The sequence below is a fragment of the Equus asinus genome, chromosome 18 (assembly GCF_041296235.1).
Source record: "Equus asinus isolate D_3611 breed Donkey chromosome 18, EquAss-T2T_v2, whole genome shotgun sequence".
Taxonomy (NCBI): Eukaryota; Metazoa; Chordata; class Mammalia; order Perissodactyla; family Equidae; genus Equus; species Equus asinus.
In genome coordinates, this window is record NC_091807.1 from 8,062,774 (window position 1) to 8,079,367 (window position 16,594).

Consider the following 16,594-nt stretch of genomic DNA (forward strand, 5'->3'; position numbering starts at 1 on the left):
TGTCAGACTGTTGGATCTTCTGTTTTTTTCTTAGGAAGCTTTTTCTATGGGACTCTTTTCTGATATTATTCAGTGTAACTTCATTTTTCTTTATCTTCTATCAAATAGGTTTTCCCAGAGCTTAAAAAAATAAAAAATTTATTATTACATGAAAGGGAGATTTTGTCTTTTTTAACTTTTTTTAAGAAATAAAATCCGATAGCTTTGTCTTTCAGTGAACAAGCCAGAAGAAACAAGTTACAAGTATCTTTCCTTCCACATAATTATTTCCATTTGGGCGTGATGCTTGACAAACCATGACCTGGGGATGAGTCATATCTGTTCATGTTGAGTTTGCCATGGATGTATATACATCAATTCTAAAAACTAATCCACAATTCTTGCTTTGGAACCACCTGGAAAAAGAAAACATTTGATGAAAAGAGGAAACCTAACCTGGGTTAAGCTTTAAGCTAATGAGCATAAAGATAAACTAATTCTTTTATGTTTAGAATTGCCTCCTAAACTGGAGATTGATCAAAGAAATTTACTTACCTTATATCAGAATTACATATTAAGGATCAAGAACTGGAACCTTGATATACTCCAGAAAAGGTGGAAATAAAGTCACAATCAACTTGAGGACTCCATATTATTGCTGAAGTTGTTGTAACAGTAATTTTTTGGATTTAACTACTCTGTTCCCAGAATATGATCTTGGGCCTGCGAATGAAGAAACTTGTCCATAGCACACTGGGAGGGCAGCAGAAGAACAGATGCCCATGCTGAGGCAGCTGACCAAGGGACTCTTGGCATAAACAAGATATGGCTACCAAATCCGTCTATGTGTGAATAGGTACGTGTGATATATTTATCTAAGTGCAGGCTCTGAAGCTCTCCTGAGTTCGCCACTGGGAAGCCAGCAGTTCACAATTAGTCAAAACTTTGGTTAGGAAGTGCTTTTGATGCTGTAGTTGCTAGTTATGTGCTAAATCAAGCCACAAGGAAAGGGTAGTCTACAATGCTCTTGCAAAGGTTGTCTTTAAACAGCAACCCTGATAGCTGGTGAAGGAGCCTCAGGAGGAGAATAATTGGGCTGCACTGGAGGGGCTGAGAGTATCTGAATTTCTGTGTTCACCCCCAGACTGATTTCATATCCCCCGGATTTCTAAACTTCTCTTTACTCCTGTTATCTTGTTTGTGCTTCTGCTGTCCCGTCTTCAGACTTCTGATTTCCATCCCTCCTTTTGTGGCAAAAGTCTTCCTGCTCAGAACCCACTTTAAATTTCCTAGAAGGAAGTAATGTGAGAAAAGCATCTAGCATGTGGGTATGTATTGATTTTCAATCCAACAGCTGAAACGAATTTTATTTCTTGACCCACTGATTTCCCCTTCCCCTGAACTCATAGCATTTAACATTTCCCAGTGACTTTTTTTTTTGAGAGATATATTTCATTGCTATGAACATTTCTTGTATGTGTGTTTTGTCTCTTTAACCATATTAGCATAAAACCTTGCAGCTCAATTCCTTGTATGCTATGGCTTTCTTTTCTTTTTTCAACTCACAATGCAGTGGATAGCACAGTGACACAGAGAATATGCTCAATAAATTTTTGCGTGAACAAATAGTTTTTCCCATAGAAGAGAGTATTTTCACCTAAATTTATTATTTGTCCTCTTGATATTTTGCCTACAAAAGGCTCGCACAATGCAGTTCACTGGCTCCCATAAACTGAGATGATAATCTAATTTTCGTTATGCACTGGCTCAAACCAGGAAGGCTGATCAGACTTAGCGATTTCATTTTGTAGGTGAGGGAAATGGGCGTTTACTCAGATGACTTTAACTTCCTGAAGACAATGGAAGAAAACAATAGCAACAACCAGGACGAAAGCCACGTGACGTTTACACAGGGTTGTCATCTACTCTAAAATATGTTGTTGTCTGACTTTCCTTCTCCTGACTGGAGAAATTTAGTTTGTCTGGATTTTCTACAATACAACGTTAAAGCATAGGAATAATTTCATTACTTTTGAACCTGAGTCACTTTCACACTTAATTCTTCATAAAAATGTTTTCCAGGGTATCAAAAGAATTAGAATTTCTTATGTTTGGACTGTCTTACAGTGAAGAGGTGGAAAATAGAATTAACTGCAACGAAATGGTGTGTTATGCATCACTTTAAATTATTCACTTTTCTATTTCTTTTATTGAGCTTGAGTTTTTCCTCATGATTGACCTTCAGATGCTTCTGAATATCTTTCTGCTACAGAACTGAGTAGACTAGCATCTGGCCTTCCCAGGTTATGAAGCACAAATTGAATTGACTCTCCTGGGGCTTAAGACTGAGGTCACTGGAGTGTTTTTTTAATGGAGACTTAAGAATTGAATAGTCAAAGCTTGCTCTTTGAAAGTTAACATCCACCTATAATCAAAGTCCATTTGTGCAATGGCCTTGACAATTTTAGTGATGACTTTATTACGAGCTGATTTTAGCAGTACTTTGGGTAGTACTTTTGGCAAATTCTGATACAGAAAAGAACTGAGCAACATGAAAAATATCACACGAAGTAGCCAACATTTGATGAAATTCTTTAAAAAACACCAAGGCAATCACTGAAGAAATATACTGTGTTTCTGATGGCAGACTGAGAGCACAATGACAGCCATGTGTACTTAACCATAGAACACCAACATCGTGTTCCTGTGCACTATGGCAGTGGACAAGAACTATATAATGTGACACTTTCCCTCAAATAGCTTAAAATCTATTTGGAGAGAAAAAACAAGAGAATGGTTACATGTATAAAATTGAGAGAAGGGAGAAGTCATGGTAGGCTGGTATTTAAAATGATAAATTTTTGTGGAAACAATTATAATTTGGCCACAAAGCAGGGCAGAATTTGGACTCATCAATGGGAAATCAAGGTCAGTTGAAGCAAACGAAATATCATTAGCAAGGACACAAATGTGAGCATGAACATTATACATCAGAGGACAGAGAGAGCATCAGCCAGAGTAGAATACACAGTGCTGGGTTGGGCATGGTGGGGAACAAGGCTGAAGACATCGATTTATGAAGGACTTAATAGAACTAAATAGCATACCCAGTGGAGAATCAATATTGTGTACACTCTTGAGCAATGGAATTAGATAATGACATCATTCTTTTGCAAAGATTAATCAGATTGATGCATTAAAATGATTGAAAGGGAAGAGAGAGGGGAGTTGGCAAAAATAGTTGCAGATTTCTAACTCTAAACTGCTGAGAAAAAGGGAATGGAGAGGAATGCATAAACGTAAGAGACATTATAAGGAAGAAACAACTGAGCATTATGACTTAGCTGAAGAAAATGGAAGTGAAAACACAGTCAGCAATATGCCAACCTTACAAATGACCAAATACCTCTAATGAGTAATAAAATGTTTGGTGTGTTTACTTAGCTCTGCCACCTTGACTATTCAATGAATCTGTTCATTAAAAGGTAATGTATCAATGTCAAGCCGGTATGTAGGAGGCTAGCAAATAACAGGAAAGTGGCCTCACCTGACACTGCTCTCAGTCAAAAGAATGCGGACCCATTGTGTTTTACAGAATGCCGTTCATGACTACTAAACAGGGACCAAATCTTTTTCATCATGATATAGAGCATTGCAATTTCCCAACATTTATTCTTCTACCCTGGACAAAATCCCTTCTTTCTTTGAGTTTCATGCCACACTCTACCCCTCCTCATCGCTGTCATTCTACAATCATCCCTTATTCTCAAAATTTTTGAAGCATTGATACCTTAGTCATTACTTCCTCTATACCTCAAGATCTGACATGAGGAAATGCTGCTCCTCCTCTGAAATTTGAAATCCAACATGCCGTTGGATGACCGAAATCTCTCATTCTTTCATCCTCTCTCTTCCTATACTCCTGATGCCAATAATTTCTCAGTGACTATCAGTTGCTTTTGCCTTCAGCAACAGAAATACTTAATAACATATTTATATCCTCAACTCCTTTGCAAGTCTCCCATGATACCAACAAAACAAAACTCTAATCCCGAATTTATGCCATAGTCTACCACCTCCGTTTACCTATTTGAGATACACGATGAGGATATCCATGATCTTTAATCTCAGTCGATTGCTCATATTCAAGAATACATCTACAGAAGAAAATAAAGTATTTTCTGCTTTCAGTACCTCTGTCCACTGTCTGAAAAAAACAGCAAATTGCCAATGGCTGTTTCTCTAATGACTGTGAGCTCTGTGTGTGTGCATGTCCATGTGTATAGGTGTTTGTGTTCCTTTCTAGGGATGAATATGGATTAAATGAAAAAGGAACCAAATTGCTTATTTCCTGGAAAACAAACATGACACTCTGCCCCCCTGCAATTTCCTCTAATAGCTTTTACTCTTCAAGTTTCTCCCCCATGGATCTCTAGCTTTATGCAATATCTGATCCTTTTACCTGTACAATAAAAGTGTCTAGAGGTTTTCCAGATTCTGTGTTGCAGTGCAAGCATTACAAGGGGATTTAGGACTTAAAACTTTGCTCCCCTTTTTAGCAAACTTTTCGATAAATGAAAAAAGAAGGATAAGCATTAGATTGTATGTGTGTATATATTTGTGAGTTCTACATGTTTATACCTAACCAGAATATAAAGACAAGAAAGGAACTTTAAATTCAATGTAATATCATATTGACACGTGTCTCTGCCACTCTGAGTATTACAATATTCTTTTACTTAAGAAAACCAAAGTCCCAACATGGTTCCTTGATTCTCTCATCAGAAGGGATTAGCGTACAAGTTTTCTTGACCTGAAAAGTAACCTTTATCTGACAAATGCATGTAAGGAAATGAGAAACAGCGGTGTTTCTAACACTTACCTACTTTTTTCTGGTCTCTTCTGATGTAAAAATATTTCAGGCTTCAAAAAACTATTGTTTCATATCTGCATATATTAAGGAAAGATTTAAATAATTAAGGTGCTTTCCTGAAGTGAGCACACATATAAATTTAAAATTTAAGGCTAAGCAATAAAGTATTCTCTTTGAATTAAAGTGAACTTGCTGAAATGATTCATTAAATCCTTAAAAATAATTCAAACTTCAAGAATATATACTAATGAATATTTCCTCTCTAGCTTGCAAATTAAGTTGGAAAAATCTACAAAGAAATAGCTGTCAATATAGAATGCTGATAAATCTATACAGATTCATGATTTTACTATAAAAATTCATTAACACATGAAATTTACACAATTGTCTATGTTTTGAGTATATAATTGGGAACCTCACAAAGCCAGTGATTTCACACAGGTAGATTTTCCGTTTTTCTAAGTGTACCCTTAAATCCCCAAAGATACAAATTTCTTGCAACAAGGTGTTACCAAAGGGAATGTAAAGATTGGAGACAGCTTTCTCAGAAATACCAAAGCCTCGTGCAATTTTGGATTTGGCTTAACGATACCAGAGAAATAATGTCAGCCTCGTGAATGGGTCAGGGAACAATTGACCAGTATCAAGAAGTTAGAAATTCCATGGAGACAAGTATTACTTATTTATTCTCTAAGTAATAATTTTCCCAAAAAGAACTTTTCTTTTTGCATAAATATAAATTATTGCACATTTAACTTGGTTAGGTTATAACAATATTTATACATCTGAAGATATTAAACCAATTATCAAAAATTCGATTTTAAGGAGATTTTTAAATTTGCTAGTTAAAACGTAAGATAATGATGCACAGAGATGTGAGCAATGTGAGTACCCTAGCCCATGCTATTTGTGGTTAAATTAGGAATAGATCTTTTCCTTCCTGGAAAAAGGAAAGAAGATCTTTATTAAAGGCTGGGTTTTTAATTGGACGCTAGCTAGGCATTAATACGGCCGTTTTTGTAACTGAAGTGACTGAGCTCAGGTAACTGTCCCAAAATTATATGGTTAGTAAGCAGGAGGAGCAGAGTTTTGAATTCAGGTTTGCTTGACCCTGAAAACCCTATTCCTTTCACTATGACAGATTTTCTCTGCTTCCGCTACTTTCCTGTGACACGGTATGCATTTCAGAAGTATTCATTATGTGATCTTTTAAATAAAAAATACATGCTGATTTATGATGAAATATGTTATAAATCAGCAGAACATTTTGGCAAAGCAAATTGAATATAAGCAGATATCTATAGAAGTAACTGGGAGCAAACTTTCTGGAAACTGCTTACCCCAAGAAATGGGAGGGGCCAGAATGTTGCTGGACACAACTAGAATTTGGCGCTTGGATCTTGGTTAAAGAAAAAAATTATTCAATGACTCTCGTTAAAGATGGTAAGGAAGAATTTATTCAAGGGATGCCATTGTGATTGAAATAGGGACCACTGCAACAGGGTCTTGCAGTGGGAGAGAGAGATTGGGCTCAACTCTAATAGCATGGGCAAGTGAGAATTTATAGCCAAGGCTCAGGATGGGAGTCAGTGTATGGAAAATTACTAAGAGGAAACATCAAGGATAAGGGGGGATTCTGGCTAAAGTGACCTAACAGGAGTCTTGCTAAAGGCAGCCAGGGTACTCAGACATCACCTGGGAGATGGTGAAGAATGAGGAACCCAATGACATATCAAAGGCGATCAGATATAGAGGGTGGGGGATTCTAGCTACACGAATTTTGCAGAATTCCTGCTAAGACTGGACATTGCAGAGACGAACATGGAAGTCCAAAGGTGGAGGTCAAGTTGAAAAAGTTCAGTGACGCCTAAGTAGAGTTTGATCGAGGAGAGAATCTTTGTCAATGTCTTCAGGACTGCTTTCTTCCATCTTTTCTTTCAGCAATTCTTTGTGTCCTGGTTTCTCTGAAACCTGCTGTCTCCACAATGCCAGAACTGTGGTTGCCAGCAGCCCTGGGTTTTTCATGATGAAAGGAAATCAGCTTTCAACCACCCTCCCCGACTCCCACAATTCCTACTTATAACACTCTTTGGAAAGTAGCCTAATCTGGCTTGGACCATGTGTCTATCCCCTGGATGAATTACAGTCTAGTCAGGGATAAAGGGATAAAAACTGTGATAGGCTGATCTTGGATCAGATGCTCGTCCTTCACCTGGTCACCGTTGTCCTGAAAGTACAACATGTAAACAAGACAAGCCTGCTCCCTTCAAAACACTTTCCCCAGGAAAGGGGAAGGGTATTGGCCTGGAAAAAACCAAGACAATAAATGTACCTTACCTACTTCGAAATACGTCCTCACTTGCTTAAATAATTCAAATGGGGTTCAGTCATTGTGACTAAAAAAGTTTACATTATTAAATGAAAATATTTTTGTTATGCTTGATAAACTGTACTAAAGAAGGAAAGAGAAAGTTCTGTATGTACATACAACATCCATTTTAATGTAGCAGTCAATGTTTGTTACCATCTAGCATTCCATTTCCTCTCATTCTCATAAGAACCCAATTTGCATATGGATGTTGACTCCTCTGCGGTCAAGGTGATCCACCCCAACTTCCAAGGTTGGGCTTGACTGTCTCAGGGAAATCCCACAGTGATTAGTTCAATGACCTAGACTTAAATCAATCAGTGAATGGCCTTCTGTTGGCCACAGGGCTCAGGGACCAGGATTAACATAATTCCTGAGGTGAAATTGGAGGGAGTTTTCCTGGGGGTGACAGAAAAGAAGTCTTCTGAGTCATTATGAGAGCAAAATCAAGAAAAAAACGACCTCTGCCCTACCACACATCTTGACTTGTGGATGTGTGAGGCCTGGCACTGCTGGAGGCATTTTGCAACCAGAAGGGAAGCTGGCTCTGGGACTAAGTCAAGGCCCTTGGAAGGGCACAGCTGAGGAATTGCAGACAAATGAAAGCAGGCTCGAAGAGAACTGGAGTTTGTCCTGCCTCTGGATATCAGCTATCTAAACAAACACATGTTCATCAATTTCAGTTATTTACACTCTTTTTTTCTGATACTTACATTAAAAAACATCTTGAGACATGCAGCTTTAACTATGATGTCATTATAAACAAGGTAAATGATCGACCAAAGAGGAGTGGAAAATAAATTTTAAAATATCCACTCGAAGAAATATTTGGGAGACATTAAGTGTTATAATTATGAAAACAATGCAGCACTAGGTTACTTTTAAGGTTACACGTAAATTATTTGTTTTACCTTCTATTCCCTGAGCTATCAGACGGCATCTAGCAGTCATATTAAGCATCAAATTCTGACTTGAATGCAGTCTGGCCTCAGAGGTCTGCCATCATTGAGAAGGAGATATTCCATAAAGGCTCCGCCCAGACTACTCACGCTCTCTCCTTTTTCTTCTTTTTTTAATAAGCTAAGAATTTTCATGGGACCATTTGTGTGATGTGTTACTTCCTGTTTTATTGGAGCAGGGTGCATAATTTAATGTTTTCTTGATGACTGAGGGTCATCATTGTGCGTATCAACGGTACAGTGTAATAGTAAAGAAATTATCTGAGGAGACATTTACCTCGAGGGCCCATGCCTTTTCAATTCTTGGGTCAGTTCGTTGTATTTGCTTTTTATAATTATTTTGTGAATTTTACGGTTCCTCTGACTTGCCCCTCTCTGTCAGGGTGTCAGATGTCATTTCTTGCCACTCTTTGATGGCCTGCCAATATGGTCATGGCCCCTTCTAATTTTCTGCTTTTAACCTGTTCTAGATTAGAAAGTCAAATAGGCATGCTGTTTAGAACTGTGTTTAGAAAAGGAGTCAAGAGTTTTCAGTAAGGGATTTGTCTAACATACCAAGTTCTGGAACAAGGACACTGACTTATTTCATTTGGGGTGTCCAGATACTTCAAGACAGATAGATAGAGTCAGGAAAAACTATCTTACCATTTGTTAATTACAAAATAAAGAAATCACTTGTTTGCGAAAGGAATTTTGCTGTTGAATCTCTTAAAGTTAAAGAGATTGTCTTGAGCAGTATTTGCATTAAATTAACTTGGACTTTGCCCTGAAGTAGGTTTGTTGCCAAGTGACCTGTAAATGTTAGACCTGCGATGAGTCTCAAGCTAGAAAGCACATTAGTCAAGATGCCTTATGATCCTTCAATTTACCAAGTGCACATCAATTTTTGATGGTATTTCTTAATTATTCTTAGCTAAGAACAGAGCTAATCTGTTATCAGGACAATCTTTTTCATAGTGCCCAGGTCTGCCATACAAAAATTTTGAAGTAAACATGCTCCTTTTCTTTCACTAAATGTACACACTTTTCTGCTAATGGATGTTTTTGAAAGAAAAATGAATTATTGACTAAATATTCTTTAAATCTACAGTAACTTGAATTGACGCCTTTTGGTTGAGTTCATCTTAAGTCTCAATGGATAGTATTTAATATGACATCAATTTGAAACATATAAAAATGAGGCCTAAATTGTTTCCTTGATGCTTTAAATACATTATCTTCTCAGTCATCTTTAATATATGCACTTTGTAGAATAGCAACCTTTAGTCCTTGTCCTTCCACCAGGGAAGGCATATAACGTGCTGTCTGGTGTAACAAAGTGTCTTCAGAAGCTCTTTAATATCTAATTTGCTAACTCCAGTTTTGCAGTTTTCAATCTGAAATGCAGATATGTAAATTGGATCATAGAGAAAACGTTTCACTTGGAAAAATATTATCAGAAGCTTCGAAAATAAATATCTTTTCTCTTTTCAAGAAGAATGAAACTTTGTTTTGAGTCCTATAAAGTTTGAGCCACTCTAAACAAAAAAAAAAAAAAAAAAAGTAAAGGAAGGATTCTAGAATTGTCTGGTATAAGGAAGATGTTTGCTTCATGAGAAACTTCCCTCAGAATCAAGTCTATACAGATTATCCTTTAAAACGTTTTCCTCAGTTTTGCCTTTCTGCCTTTGACTGAACTGAGCCTAACCCTTGAATGTTGCTGAATTTATCTCTCTGGGAAAACAAACTCTCTGGCATTTTCTACACACAACTGGGTTTCTTAGCTGCTCGAAAGATTTGAGCGATCATGGGTTGCTTCATTATTAAAGACATATGATGCCTGTTGTACACATTTCCCCCTGGGCAACAGAGCTGATAAAAGAATAAAGAACTTCAAGAATCTGTATTTCGAAAATAAGTCCCAAGGTATCTTTCTTTCATTTTTTTTTAAGTTGTAGGAAAGCTTGCAAGATAATTTCCATTTTTATTTAGCTTTGTACTTATTGTGAAGCTGTGAGAGAACACAGCATTCACCACATGAAATTATTTGCCACATGAAATCAACGTGTTATTTTACCTTTTTTGCCCACAGTTGGTGATGTTAATGAGACCTTCCTGAAAATGGGAATTTGAAGTCAGTCCTAATCGGAATCCTGATCGCAGGCATAGTGTAATTCCAAAGAGAGCGAATGTGGTTTACTCCTGAATGTTTCAGACTCTTAACTTGAACACTTTCTTTATCCCAGGTAAGATTGTTGTGGTGGTTGTGAAGTCAGTAGGTGACAGCCTACATCTGTCCTAATGCCTCAATGTAACCCCTGGTTCTATTATCAGAGCGTCATTGTTGTAAATCTATCAAATTGCCAGGTCCTTTGCAAGCAGCTTGGAAGGGGAGTGGCCAGCTGTAAAGAGGTGCTTCCTTTTTCTATGTCAGGGGGACAAGGCAATCCTAATCCAGATGCGCTCCCATCTACTGGGCTATGGAGCTTTCCACAAGTGCACTAAATGGCTGAGAGACTCCTTTTGTTAGTGCAAAGGACGGGAGCTGGAAAGGTGAAGTCACAAGGGGACAACAGCTGCTAGAAATCAGCCCAGAAGCAGGAGCTGACAGCGTTCCAAAAGCAGTTTTTCAGTTTCTGCAGAGTCGGCCATTGACAGATGGACTTGGATCCAAACGTCACAAGGGAGAAACTACACGTTCTAGAAGTTAGCACTGAGGTCCTTTAGCTGTCGAAGTCCCATGTGCTAGAGCTATGCAAAGAAAGTGCTCTAGCTATATAGGTAAGGTGCCATAGCTATAGTCTTAAAGATATGTTATCAATAAAGACAGAATCTTCTCTGTGATATGGTCCCCAAATTTGCAGAAATCTCTTTGTGTGCCAGCCCCGAGCCCAGGGCTTCATAAAGAGACCTGCTCGGAGTGAGTGTTCAGTAAATACTTGTTAAACGTAACAGCTTCAAACTATGGCTGAACTCTTTCTGTCCGAGTGTCATACACGACTGGCTGTGGAAAAATGCATTTTCTTAACTTACTACTCACCTCTAAATTTCCCCTTTAGTTTTCTCAGTTTCACAAATCTTCTCTGGTTGGAAAGCTGTTAAAGTAAGAAAATCATGGAAGTCAAGGCTGAAGTAGACTTTAAAGAGGAGGTACGTATCAGACCATTAATTTTAAAGATGAGGAAACTGTGGCCCAGAGAGGTGGAACGTTTTGGCAAAAGTCACAAAGTTAGCTGGATACAGAAGCCAGGACTAAAAACTAGGTCTTTTAAACTTCAATATTGTACTCCCTACTTTTTAAATAATTGGAATATGTCCATATTTCTTACTATGCTGTGGGATGAGTGAATAATTTTGTATATTTTATCCTAAACATAAATTTATTGAGCACTATTTGACAGGCACTATTTTCTTTATAAATTATTTCAGTAAATCCTCACAACAACCTTATGAAGTAACTTGTCTCAATTTTACATGAGTCATATTACATATATAAGAAATATTTTTATACTGATATTGTTTATCACTATATATAAATATTTATTTGTCTATCTATATCTATCTATCCAGTCAGTGCTGGTGGTCTAGTGGTTAAGATTTGGCGCTCTCACCGCCACAGCCCAGGTTCGTTTCCTGGTCAGGGAACCACACCACCCATCTGTCGGTTGTCATACTGTGGCGGCTGCGTGTTGCTGTGATGCTGAAAGCTGTGCCACAGGGATTTCAAATACCAGCAGAGTCACCCATGGTGGACACGTTTCAGCGAAGCTTCCTGACTAAGACAGACTGGGAAGAAGGACCTGGCCACCCACTTCTAAAAAAATTGGCCATATGGAAACTCTGTGAATAGCAGCAGAGCATTGTCTGATACAGTGCGGGAAGGTGAGAGGATGGCGCAGAAAGACCGGGCAGGGTTCCGCTCTGTTGTACACAGGGTTGCTGGGAGTGGGAAACGACTCACGGGCTCTAACAACAACAAATACATCTATTTATCTGTCTATCTATCTTTCTATCGTCTTCCCTCTATCTGTTTTTCTGGTCACAGAAAATAGGTAGATGCGTAAGTGGTTAAGCAGGGGTAGTCTATGTAAGAAGACTCACTCTATTTCACTCGATAAACCAACACAATGCCCAGAAGTTAAGCTTAAGCAAAGAACAATCAAATTGCTAGGCCTGAACCACCGCATCCTCAGAATATACAACACTTTAATTCAAAACAAACAGTCAAACAAACAATACAAAGAAACACAATTTAATGGCATATCTAGTATTTTACCAAATACACACATATTTCCGAAGATTACTGTAAGGATCTTTATTGTGCTAAAAACACAGTTCTTGCTTTCTCAATTGAGTCTTAAAAAGCTAAGCTAAGGTGTAACTGAGGGAAAATGCAAAGCTTTATAACATGAAGAAAGGTGATCATAGTGCTACATGTGGATCCACAGTTAAACAATATTTACATAGTCACAATGATGTAAGCAGTGAATACACCAAATCAAATACTCTGGTATATGTCCATTTGCTGATTGGGAATGGAAGATGGGTGGTGGTATCAGAAAAATACATAGCCAAACCTCGACAATCTTAACAGGCAGGTAGCAGATGCTGTAACCAGATTATCGAACAATCTGAACTCAGTGGGGTAAAAACAGGGGAAAAAAGGTAATTTTTCTCCCATCACTGTGTTTTCACCTGCTCTGTCAGATCCTCCATCACTTTCCGGTCCCTTTCACGTATAAGCAAAAGTTAATTGTGACTACTTTTAGGTATTATGTCCAGACCGCTCCAACTTAAACCTTCAATGTCATCTCTAATTCGATTTCCCTCCATCCTCAAGTTCAGGCTGTCCTGGGGTTGGCTCGGAGACTTGCAATGGGGAAGTGATTATAGGGTCTGTCCTTTCCCTCTTCCTCCAGCTCTCTCCCCACCCTCCATACTTCCTGGCCCCTCCACAGGGGTAGGAGATGAAAGGAGTGAAGAGCTTAGGGCAAGGGTGGCAAAGACCTTATGTCATCAGTGCTTTTGTAATTCAGCTACTGGCATCTTCTGTGTGGCAGAAGTTCACAGGCTGGCTCTCTTGAGGATCATATTAGAGGTTTTCTTGGGGAGTCTGTGGTGATCTCCAACCTGCACAGTTGCCCGTAATAAATAATGTGCTCTTTGCTCATGTCTTGTGACCTGACCCCCCAACACACACACACACACACACGCACACACTTATTTTACTTTTGAAGAATTCTCTGCCACACTCCACCATCCTGCTCAGTCGGGGCTGAAGGTCTTTTGTACCTGGCACACGTTGGCCATTCTGAGAGTTCCCCTATATCCCTTCTTGATCCTCTGTGAGCTTCCCTGTTCCTAAGAGCAATGCCTTATCTCTTCATCTGCTTCCTTGTTTGCTTGGAGCACATCCCCAAAGAGCTTCCTAAGAAAAGGCTAAGAATTGTTGGAGTTCTTCCATGTTTGAAAATGTGTTTCTCCCTGCTCACTTTATGAACCAGTTTTCTGAGTATAAAGTTTAGGTTGAAATGCCATTTCCATCAGAAATGTGAATGTGGTGTTCACCGTCTTCTCAGGCAAGAAGGAAATAGAGGAATGGGCCTGAGGATTCAAGCTCTGGTTTCCTTGGTTTCAATCTTATATCCTGCTTCCCGCCAGGACTAACTGTATTTTTCACAGAGAATTCAGCTTTTCCAATCCTATCAAACTCGACTACTTGATTTGCAGGCATCACAGATTACTAGCCACAAACAGTAACCCATGGCCTTAAGGTCTTTTCGGTTTTTCCACACTTAAAGAAATATTGTTAAGCACATCAATTTTCATTTTTCACTGAAGGAAAACTTAGATATAAGAAAACACAAAGATCTTAGGGATGTAATTCAATGAGTTTTGAAAATGTAAACACCCGCGTATCTAATATCCCAGTCAAGGTCAGGAACATTTCCATCACGCTAGAAAGTGACTTCAGTTCTCTTCCAGCTAATCCCTACCTGACAGAGGCAACCACTGTTCTGATTTTACCACCATAGGTTAGTACTTTCATAGTCTTCCTCTCTTGCCAATTTGTCTAGGTCAGAAATAGTAGAAGTGTAAGTGTTAATGCTGCCCCTGAAAAAGCCGTGTCTACTCAGTGCAGAATGAAGGCTCTTCGTTGCCGCCCGTCTTATAAGCTCCTAGTCATACAGATTATATCAACTAAAGTTTCTGTTGCCTTTTCTCCTTTATCTCCCCTTGGGTAAGACAGCTGGGAGAGTGAGTGGAATTGGTGCAGGAGGGAGATTTTAATTTGGGAAGGCAGAAGAGAGCCCTTGGATAGAGTTGAGCCTGAGATGGAAGTGATATTGTTAGGGATAGGGTTAGGGTAAAACCGAGTGCTATGATGGGGATGCATCATAGCAACAGTCTGTTCTGAACTTCATCGAAATGGAAGCATATGGTAGGTAATCTTTTGTGTCTGGATTGTTTTGCTCAACATAATGTTTGAGATTCGTTCATTGTATTGCATGTAGCAGTAGTTGATGATGATGGTGATGATGATGGATAGTATTCTAGTCTATGACTACATCACAAATTGTTTTTCTATATTCCTGCTGAGACACTCTTGAACTGTTTCCGGTTTGGGGATAGAATTGATTAAAGTTGCTATAAACCTTCATGTGCAAACTTTTGTGTATAAAAGTATTTTCATTTTGTCTTTGGTAAGTGCTTTGATTTAGTAAGTGAATGTTTAGTTTTATAGGAAATGCCAAACATATTTCCACAGTGTTTCTGCTATTTCACCCTCTCGCCAGCAATGTGTGAGTGTTCCAGTTGCTGCACATTCTTGCCAAGATTTGGTATTATCGGGTCCTTCAATTTGTTTCTAACTGATGTGGTTTTAATTTGCATTTTCCTGATGACTGATGGTGTTGAGTATCTTTCCACATGCTTATAAATTACTTCAATTTGTTGTTTTGTGAAGTGTCTTTCAATATTTTACCCATTTTTAATTTTATTGTTGTTCTTTTTTTTGAATTGTGGGAGTTTAGATATTCTGGATTCAAGTCCTGTGTTAGATATATGTATTACAAATATTGTTCCAGGCTTTTCATTTTCTTATGATGTTCTTTTTTTTTTTTTTTTTTTTTTTGGCTAAGGAAGATTAGCCCTGAGCTAACATCCATGCCAGTCTTCCTCTATTTTGTATGTGGGTCACTGCCACAGCATGGCTGACAATTGGTGTGAGTCTGCACCCAGGATCCCAACCCACAAACTCAGGCCGCCGAAGTAGAATGCGCCAACCTAACCACTATGCCAGGGGGCCAGCCCCTCTTATAGTGTCGTTTGACCAGCAGAAGTTTTTAATTTAGATAAAGTCCAATGTATTGTATGTTTTTCTTTTCTTGTTGGTGCTTTTTTTTTTAGTCCTTTCTCAGAAGTCTTTATCTACCTGAGGTTCTCAGGAATATATGTCTATGTTTACTTCCAGAAATGTTATAGTTTTGGTTTTATGTTTTAGGTCTATGATCTTCTCCAATGATTTTTTTTTACTATTGTGAGATAGTGGTTAAAGTTAATAGTTTTTCATGCTCTTATCTCATTTTCCAGACCATTTCTTGATAAGACTTTTCATTCCCGATTGAATTGCTCGGATGTGCCTTGTGGAAAATCAGAGTCTATTTCTGGATTTTCTTTTCTCTTCCACTAATCTATTTATCTACCATTCTGCCCTGTCTTTATTACTGTAGCTTCATAGCAACAAAGAAGCAAATAAGTAAATGAGAAAACTAAGACTACTTTTTTCCTTGTTCCTACTTTCAGATGTGCCGCATTTGACCATATGCTTTATCTTTCCTTAAGGACATAGGATGAAAGATTTAGCTGTCTTCTGACATTTTATACTTATTAACCTAAAATTCCAGCTACAGTGGAGACATCACCAGACTCCTAAAATATAGCAAGAGATAATTTAACCAGTTGCTTTGTTATTGCATAACAGGCAATGTCAATGATCTCCCTGGGGTAGAGCAGTTCCAGCTTTCTCCTATTCCACTTGGAGTCAGTCAATCCAAAAGCTTACACTTTACCCCACCTGCAAGTATCCATTTCTATAAATTTGAATCTTTAAACTTTAAGTGACAGAATCCCAATTATAATTTTGCTTAAAATAGTCATAATAAATACAAAACGGATTATTTTATTTTATATAATGGAAAAATCCAGAAATGAGAAAGCCAGTGTTAGGAAGAGCCAAAGAGTATCATCAGTACTTCATCAGTCTCTCCACTGTTCCCCACTCCTCTTCCCAGCCACCACTTCTATCCATCTCTCAGCTCTTTTATTCTCTGTGTTGGCTCCTTCTCAGGCAGGCTCTCACTATACAGAGGCCCTTGGCAGCTCTCGGCTTATCAATTTAGCTTCTCTTTCCAATGATTTCTGAAAGAGTCTTGG

The 16,594-nt window shown here is 38.3% G+C and overlaps 1 long non-coding RNA gene across 1 annotated transcript in view; it reads left to right on the forward strand.

The window, feature by feature from the left end:
- Positions 1-694: 694 nt before the first annotated feature.
- LOC123278074 (uncharacterized) overlaps positions 695-16,594 on the forward strand; it is a 52,629-nt gene continuing 36,729 nt past the window's right edge. The window contains exons 1-4 of the long non-coding RNA XR_006515338.2: positions 695-835; positions 10,251-10,404; positions 11,218-11,308; positions 11,729-12,040. This is a non-coding gene — a long non-coding RNA (uncharacterized lncRNA). The remainder of the gene's footprint in view (positions 836-10,250; positions 10,405-11,217; positions 11,309-11,728; positions 12,041-16,594) is intronic.